The following is a 7,806-nucleotide window of genomic DNA, read 5'->3' as shown; positions in this document are numbered from 1 at the left end:
TTTCTGTTGAAATATGTATTTAATGATAGAGAATTTAAAAGAGGAAGATTTCTGATCTAAACTCTTAGTTTGGGAATTATTTGACCCCTTTTCTATTTCTCTGTTTCTTGACCGCTTGGAAATAAAGCTGTACACTTTTGGCAGCTTTCTAGGCCGACATCCTCACAAGGGCATAGTGTGGTGGTCCATCTTTCCCATGTTTAACTGTATTCACGTTGGAAAATCAAGACTTTTCTGATTTCTTACAAGATGGAAAAATAGGACATTTCAATTTTGGGGGGAATAAGGTGGTATATAAATAAGGTAAATAAAATTGATGAAGGAATGATTTTGAATCCAAGTTGCAATGATGTGGAAGACTCACAAGGGCACCGCTCTTTGCCATGTGGTAGCTGGCACCCTGGGGCCCTCCTCTTGCTCTGAGTCTGTTTTTGCTTTGAAAGAAGGGGGATGTGAGGACCTGGCCTATATTTATTTTTCTTGGGGCCACTGTGGAAGTGAAATGAGATGATTGACATGCAGGCACATTTAATAGTAAAACTCTCTGGGTGGATAAGGCATTATTATTTCATTCTGAAGTACTTTGATGGGATTAATAATTTATGTAGCACACTAAGTTCATCCTTTGAGGCCAAGTGCTCCTAATATAACGTACCTAAGCCAACCTTGAAAATTTACAGCATTGCAGAGAGAAGAGGGTCAGTGAGCATGTTGCTGTGTGATTTTTACTGAGTTGGGTTTTTCCAGAGAGTTCTGAGCTCTTCATAATTATCCTTAAGTGATTAAGAAACAGTCCAAAGGTGCCATACTTCATAGAGAGTGCAGTTTATAGTTATCTGTAGTATGACACAGGTAATAATCATCCATAATACAATTAACTCTGAACAGCATGGGAGTTAGGGGCGCTGACTGACCTCCCTAGCAGTTGAAAATCTCTGTATAACTTTTGACTCCCCCAAAACTTAACTCCTAATAGCTCACTGGTGGCTGGAAGCCTGACCAATAACATTGCAGTCGATTTTTTTAAAAAGATTTTATTTATTTATTTGTCAGAGAGAGAGCACACAAGCAGGGAGAGGGGCAGAGGCAGAAGGAGAAGCAGGCTCCCTGCTGAACAAGGAGCCCAATATGGGACTCGATCCCAGGACACTGGGATCATGACCTGAGCCAAAGGCAGATACTTAACTGACTGAGCCACCCAGGCACTCCCAACATAGCAGTTGATTAACACATATTTTGTGTGTTATATGTATTATATACTGCATTCTTACAGTAAGGTAATGTAGAGGAAAAAAATTATAAGATTAAGAAAATCATAAGGAAAAAGATCATAAAGAAGAGAAAATACATTTACAGTACTATATTGTATTTATAGAGAAAAATTATGTGTAAGTGGACCTGCGCAATTCAAATCCATGTTCAAGGAAAGGGTCAATAGTATTTAGTGTCCCAGACAGTTGTTTGAGTTTTCATGGAATTTTAAACATAGGATATTAAAAAAATAGGAGATTTTATAACAGAACTATGTTTCTTACCAATGTCTTTCATAACTCCTTTTGATTAAACTGTTGCTGCATTTTCTAGACTTTATTACCTCATTAATTACACAGATAATACTGAAGCAGATTGTTTTGCTAATTAAAAAATTGTTAATCTTGAGGTAGCCACACTTCTCTAGGTCCACTTAGGAATCTGAAAGTTTCGGTAATGGTCTTTTCAAATGTGGGTGTTAATCCATGTGGGTTAGCATGGAGGCTGATATTGAGAGAAGGTGTGTAAAGCTGCTTTTCATCTCAGGGCCTAGGAATGAGCGTCCATGTGAGCATCTGTGACCTTGTTTTGGCCACCTCCCTTCCCTACCTCCTGAAGCTCCCAAACCTGGGCTCCAGCCCCCATATGGCACTCCCCCTTTCCCCTGACACAGGTGGATCCCCAGGGGCCTCTTGCTCTTAGACACGTCCCACATGGCACCCATCATTTATTTCTCCTCCTCTGGACATGTATTTCTGGGCCAGCTTCTCCTAGGCCAACAGTGATGCCCTAGAGTTGGTAGAGTGTCCCTACTGCCTGGTGCTCTGTGCAGGGTCCCAAGAGATTCTCCCATGTTGACAACAGAGCATGGTTGAGGCGAGGCTCTATGCTTTACTGGATTTTGTGAGGCTAGCCTGGCTCTCAGGCCTCCCTTCCTTTAGGCTCAGAAGTAAGTGTGTGGGAGGAGTGGGATGTGGGGTCCGGTCAGTGGGCAGGCACTGTGGTGCCTCAGAATTCCCCCCACCTCCTCTCTGATGCTGGGGCTGAGGTGCTCGGTGGGGCCTGTCTGCCCAGTGTCAGATCGGATTCAGGTGGGCATACCCCCTCAGACAGGCCCCTGCTCTGCACTGTTCCTGCAGCACCCTCTAGACAGAACATCAGTTGGAATGTCCAGCTGTGAGGGAGTCACAGTCCCTGCTGAACAGAGGATTGAATTTTGCCCTGAAAGGGCAGGACTCTCTGATGAGTAGGCCTGGGGCTCTTGGTGATGAAGCCCCAGAATGGTCAGGCTCAGGGCCAGGTGTGGTAGATGCATTGCTTTGCCCCTGAAGGCCTGCCTGGGACTCCAGCTCAGGAATGTGTTATCCATGTAGCTCTGGAGCACTATGGGATGCCCCTGAGAGCTCTGTTCTGTGGGCCTTCGAGATGCTTGGAAGCCCTTTGAGGGGGTTGGTGAGGTCAAAACTGTTTTCATAAGGGTACTGAGCCATTATTTCCTTTCTCATTGTGTTGACATTTGAGCTGATGACACAAAGCAATAGAGGGTACAACTGCTGGCGCCTAAGCGCCATCGCGGCGGGGCTGCAAACTCTGCCAATAGTCCTAGTGTCCTTTACTGCCGCCACTAGCTCTAAAAAGCCAGCGTCATTTAACACTGTCCTGAGATCATGACCTGAGCTGAAACCAAGAGTTGGACACTTAACTGATGCTTAACTACCCCACCTAGGCGCCCCTGAAATGCAGCTGATATTTGTATGTTGACTGTGTGGCCTGCTGCTTTGCTGAATTCATTTGTTAGGTCAATCTTCTTGTGGAATCTTCAGTGTTTTTTACATACAAGATCATATCTGCAAACAAGTAATTTTACTTATTCCTTCCCAATAACGTGGCTTTTATTTCTTTTTCTTTCATAATTGCTGTAGCTAGAACTTCCAGTACTATGTTCTAAGCTGAATAGACATAGTCAAAGTGGGCATCCTGACCAAAAAAAAGGTTTCAGTCTTTCACCATCTGGTATGGTGCTCACTGTGGGCTTCTCATGTATGGCTTGTATTATGTTGATGTAGCTTCCCCCCCCCCGCTTTTGTTTTTAAGGTTTTATTTAAATTATTTGACAGAGCGAGCATAAGCAGGGGGAGGGGCAGTGGGAGAGGGAGCAGCAGGCTCCCCGCTGAGCAGGGAGCCCAATGTAGGACTCGATCCCAGGACCCTGGGATCATGACCTGAGCTGAAGGCAGGCGCTTAACCTACTGAGCCACCCAGGCATCCCTGCCTTCCACCTGTTCATCTGGTCTTTTTTAGCCTGGTTATAGCTTTCTTATGAATATTTTGACACAACCGCTACATGCTTAATTTGGGGTCTTATACACCTTTGCCATTCCTTTATTCTTAGACTACCAGAGACATTTCATTTTAAGGTGTATCAAATTGCATTTAATTAGTACTCTTATTTATGAACTACAGGAAGTGCTGGCCCTTTAATAGGAATATTTATCTCTTTCACGTATTGACACAAAATATTTGGCCTCACTCCTGCAGAAATATCTTTATGCTGTTGCTGTATGGTGTGTTTTACCTGTCAGTACACACACACACACACACACACACACACACACACACACACACACACACACACACACACACACACCCTCTCTCGGCTCCAGCTGGCGCATAGTGTAGTTCATGTGGTCCCCCCACGTAAACACTGAAACAACTCTGAATGGTTGGGAAGGCTAAATTACCTGTTGCCATTCACCCTGATAATCTGAGCCTATGATTAATATTTGATTGTGGGGGATGTTGAGGAGCTGGGGCTGACATCACTCTGAACAGAAGGCGAAAAGGCGAGTCTCCCTGAAGACTGTCCTTACTGTGCCCCCGTCTCCCTAAGTGTGGCACGGAGCAAGGGTGTGTTCTCGGAGCCCTCCGGGGGGCCCCAGGTCCTGGCACACTCCCGGGCATCCCGCTGCCTCGTGTGCAGCTTCTGACTCTCCTTGTGGCTCTGGCATTTTTTGCTTCACTTGATCTGGAACCTCGATGCTCCGTTTATTTCTCCTATTTCATTTCCAATCTCTAATCTTCCCACACCCATTCAACAACTTAATAATGTGATGTAGAATTTGCATATGCCAATTTAAACTACTTTCATACCTTACCAGATTTTTTGTTTCTTAGGGCTGAAGGCTGTACGTTCTTTGTGTCTGTGTGTGTAGTTGATGCGGTTCAGGTGGACTCTCGGTGGATTTAGGTGTGTACCCACCTTTGTTCCACTTACGTGCCATCGGTACCTTCCAAGCTCAGGAGGTTTGCTGACGACCCGCCTTCCCCTAGTGGTGCGCAACATGCTGCCCGCCCGGGTCCGTTCCATTTTAGCTCAGGGCTCATCTTTTCTATAAAACCTTCTCCCGACTGTTGAGACAGTGATATTCTGCTCCAGTAACATAATTCAGTAACCTGCTTTTATGCATTAGTGCCGATACCGACAGTGACCTTCCCTGTAGATGGTATTTTAGAGGTACTATGACAGGCTCAGAAAGATCAAGTGTGTCATTTGTCCAAGATCATAGAACTGGTAAATTTGGAAATTAAAAAATCAGTACAAGTCGTACCTAGCCTTAACCCTGTAAAATTCAGTTGGCCATGCCTCTTCCTGATGGAGCATAGAAAGAGGGTTCGGAGAATTGGGGAGGTTGAGTGGGCCAGAGTTGATTATTGAGATAAGGGAAATGAAAGGGAAAAGGAACCTGGAGTCCTTCGGCAGTTCTGGCTCAGGTGACAGGTGGTCCCAAGGAGTGTTTCCTCCTCCTTGAGAAAGAGTAGATTTCTCTGTTTTGTTTTGTCTGGCACCGGAAGACGAGGAAGGGGGAATGTTACCCTCCCTTGTATATATTCATGTAGAGGGGATCTGTGATGAGTCTGAGGTAGGATCGTCTGCAGGCAACAGAATACACTGGTCTCAAGCCCAGGACAGAGGTCCAGATTCCTAGAAGAGACTTGAATGTTCCCCTCCACGTGCCCAGCGTTGGGAGAGTGCAGCCAGTGAGGATCTTGGTGCCATCCCTTGCCATCCACGGTGTGTCAGGAAGAGGTGGATGGGGCGCCTGGATGGCTTCCTCAGTGGGCATCCGACTCTTTGTCTCAGCTCGGGTCTTGATTTTGGGGTCATGGGTTTAGACCCCACATTGGGCTCCGCACCCCAAAAAAGAGGTTAAAGATGTCCCAAAATGAAAAATTTGCGGGGAGATTCAGATAAAACGGTATCTGTGCCATTTCCCACAGATGACAATTTACAGGAAAAAGCTTTGATTACTTTTGATAGAACTTCTCATTAAAATGACTTTTCTTTTGCTCAGATTAAGATCTACACATACGCCTCAGTCAGGCAGGAGTGTGTGAGCCCTTTTGGGCGGCTGCGTTCCCTGGGGAGCGCTGCAGGCGCAGGGCCTGGCTCAGCCGGGAGCCCGAGTGCCGCCCAGCGCCACTGCACCGTCGTATCACAGGACAGTCTGAATGCAGCAGGCAGCGGGTGGGCTGAGTGGGGTCCTGGCCCCACCGTGGCACTGAGGGAAATAGGCCTCCTGTTTCTCCAGGGCTCGGGTTCCCTCCTCCGACATTTCCCGGCGGTGAGGTGAGGCCAGGTGGGACTGTTTGGTCAGGAAGGAGCCCCCAGGAGGCGCCTGCTCCCCGGTCAGCCTTGTGCTCGGCTGCGGCGCCCCTTCTTGACACTCCTGACGCTGCGCAGAGTCCAGGGGCTCCGTTTCGGTGTGTGTGACAGCGAGGGCCACCGTGGCCTTCTTGTTCACGTGACTGTCTAAAATGGCAGACAGCTTTTCCACTTCATTTGAAATGGATCTCTTGATCACAAAATCACAGTTGGTCAGTTAGCAATAAAATGAGCTTAAGAGAACTGGTATCCATTACCTTTTGATCTATCTCTGTAATTCTCAAAATGGTAGGCTTAATGTTTTCTTGTTCATAGGTCATGTTACTGTAAAGTACTTTACTAGACGTGCGGAGGTCTAAATTTTAAAATTCTATAAATTAGCACATTACTAAGTATAGTGATGATAATTATACTTACTCTGTCAACTTAGTGTTTGAGGTTTGAGCTTCTAGAGATTTTTAACATTAAAAAGCAAACTATATGAACATTTGACCAAAATATACAATGTGTGTAAACTCAAGCTTCTGCTTCCTGTGTGGTATTTCAGTCTTAGTTGAAGATACATTTTCTATGATAGTTTTCACCTGTAAAGTGAACTTGTGTTTTATTTTTCCTTGAAGATTATCCGCATTCTCTGTTCACTGGCCTTGAGGGTGTGTGCCGTCAGCCAAAAATAGTCCACTGACGTTTATTTGTGACTCAGTATTTCGTGAAATAACAAATTCTTACAGCTATGTGACAATAGCAGTGGTTTTATTAAGCCCTAACCGTTCATGATTTGAAGAGAGCACCGCAGATGAACCCAGAAGGTGCTCCTTGGGTTTCCACTCCGCCCCAAGCCCAGCAGCACCCTGTGAACTCTTGAAAACTTCCTGCCTGCCTGTGGAAGTCTGTGTACTTGTCAATTAAAACTCTTCTTTCTGACCCTCAGAGTTCTTAGGATTTTTAAGATGTGAGCTTTATGGACAAATAGCTCATTATGATTATTTTAATTTTCTTTAACTTACCTACAAATTGGACTCTCTCCACTGACTCTGAGTCCTCCACGTTGCTTCTCAAGGGTGCGTTTCTTAGTAGGTAGATCTGTATGAATTGCCGTGTTGGTCATAATGAGTGACTGTCAACAGCTTCCCTGCATTGTGTAGGTATATCACATACCACATCTGCTCTTTTCTTGACAAAATCCAATCAGGCACAGATTTTTTTCTAGAATTGGAAGCATATCTGAATGGTCTTGAGTCTGAATGTGAACGAGAGCAAAGCTGGTTGTGTGTGAAGTTGGGAGCAGAGTGAGCACGTCCGTAAGCCCCGCAGGGAGCTGAGTGCCGCTGGGGTCACAGAGGAGCCCTTCATCCGTTGCCCTGACTGTGAAACCCACATTCTGCACCATGGTCTGGCCCCTGCCACGTCTGATCCCACCTCCTGCCACTCTCCCCCGCTGTGCTTCTGCTCAGGCCACACCACCGCCCCAGTCCTCAGGGAGGTCCCTGCTCGGGAGCCTGGTATTGTGAGGGGCCTAGTCTTCCCAGGATGTGTTCGGTCCGGCATTCATCGTCCCAGGAGAGCATCCTGTTTGTTCTTGTAAAATGAGCGGATCAAGGTCATGATGCATTTTGAATATCTGTTCCGAGTGGGATGCTGCCTAAACCCCTTACACACGCACCCTCTCCTTTGTGTCTGAGCGGGGGTACTTAACGCACATCCACCTTCTCCTCCCACATCTGCCTCCGCACGCCCCACTGGAGGACCAGGATGAGGAGCCTGTTTACTGTCGCCTACAAACATGATAAGGGGCCTCAAAAGGTTTGTTGGCTTAAGTGTCAACAAATTCATTTATTTTAAAGTCTGAAATACAGTATTACCTATTTAGTTCCCGTGAGGTTAAAGATAAT

The sequence above is a fragment of the Eumetopias jubatus genome, unplaced genomic scaffold (assembly GCF_037043125.1).
Source record: "Eumetopias jubatus isolate StellerSeaLion01/CBP00866 unplaced genomic scaffold, mEumJub1_p1.0 scaffold_137, whole genome shotgun sequence".
Lineage (NCBI taxonomy): Eukaryota > Metazoa > Chordata > Mammalia > Carnivora > Otariidae > Eumetopias > Eumetopias jubatus.
Note: the sequence above shows the minus strand (reverse complement) of the source record.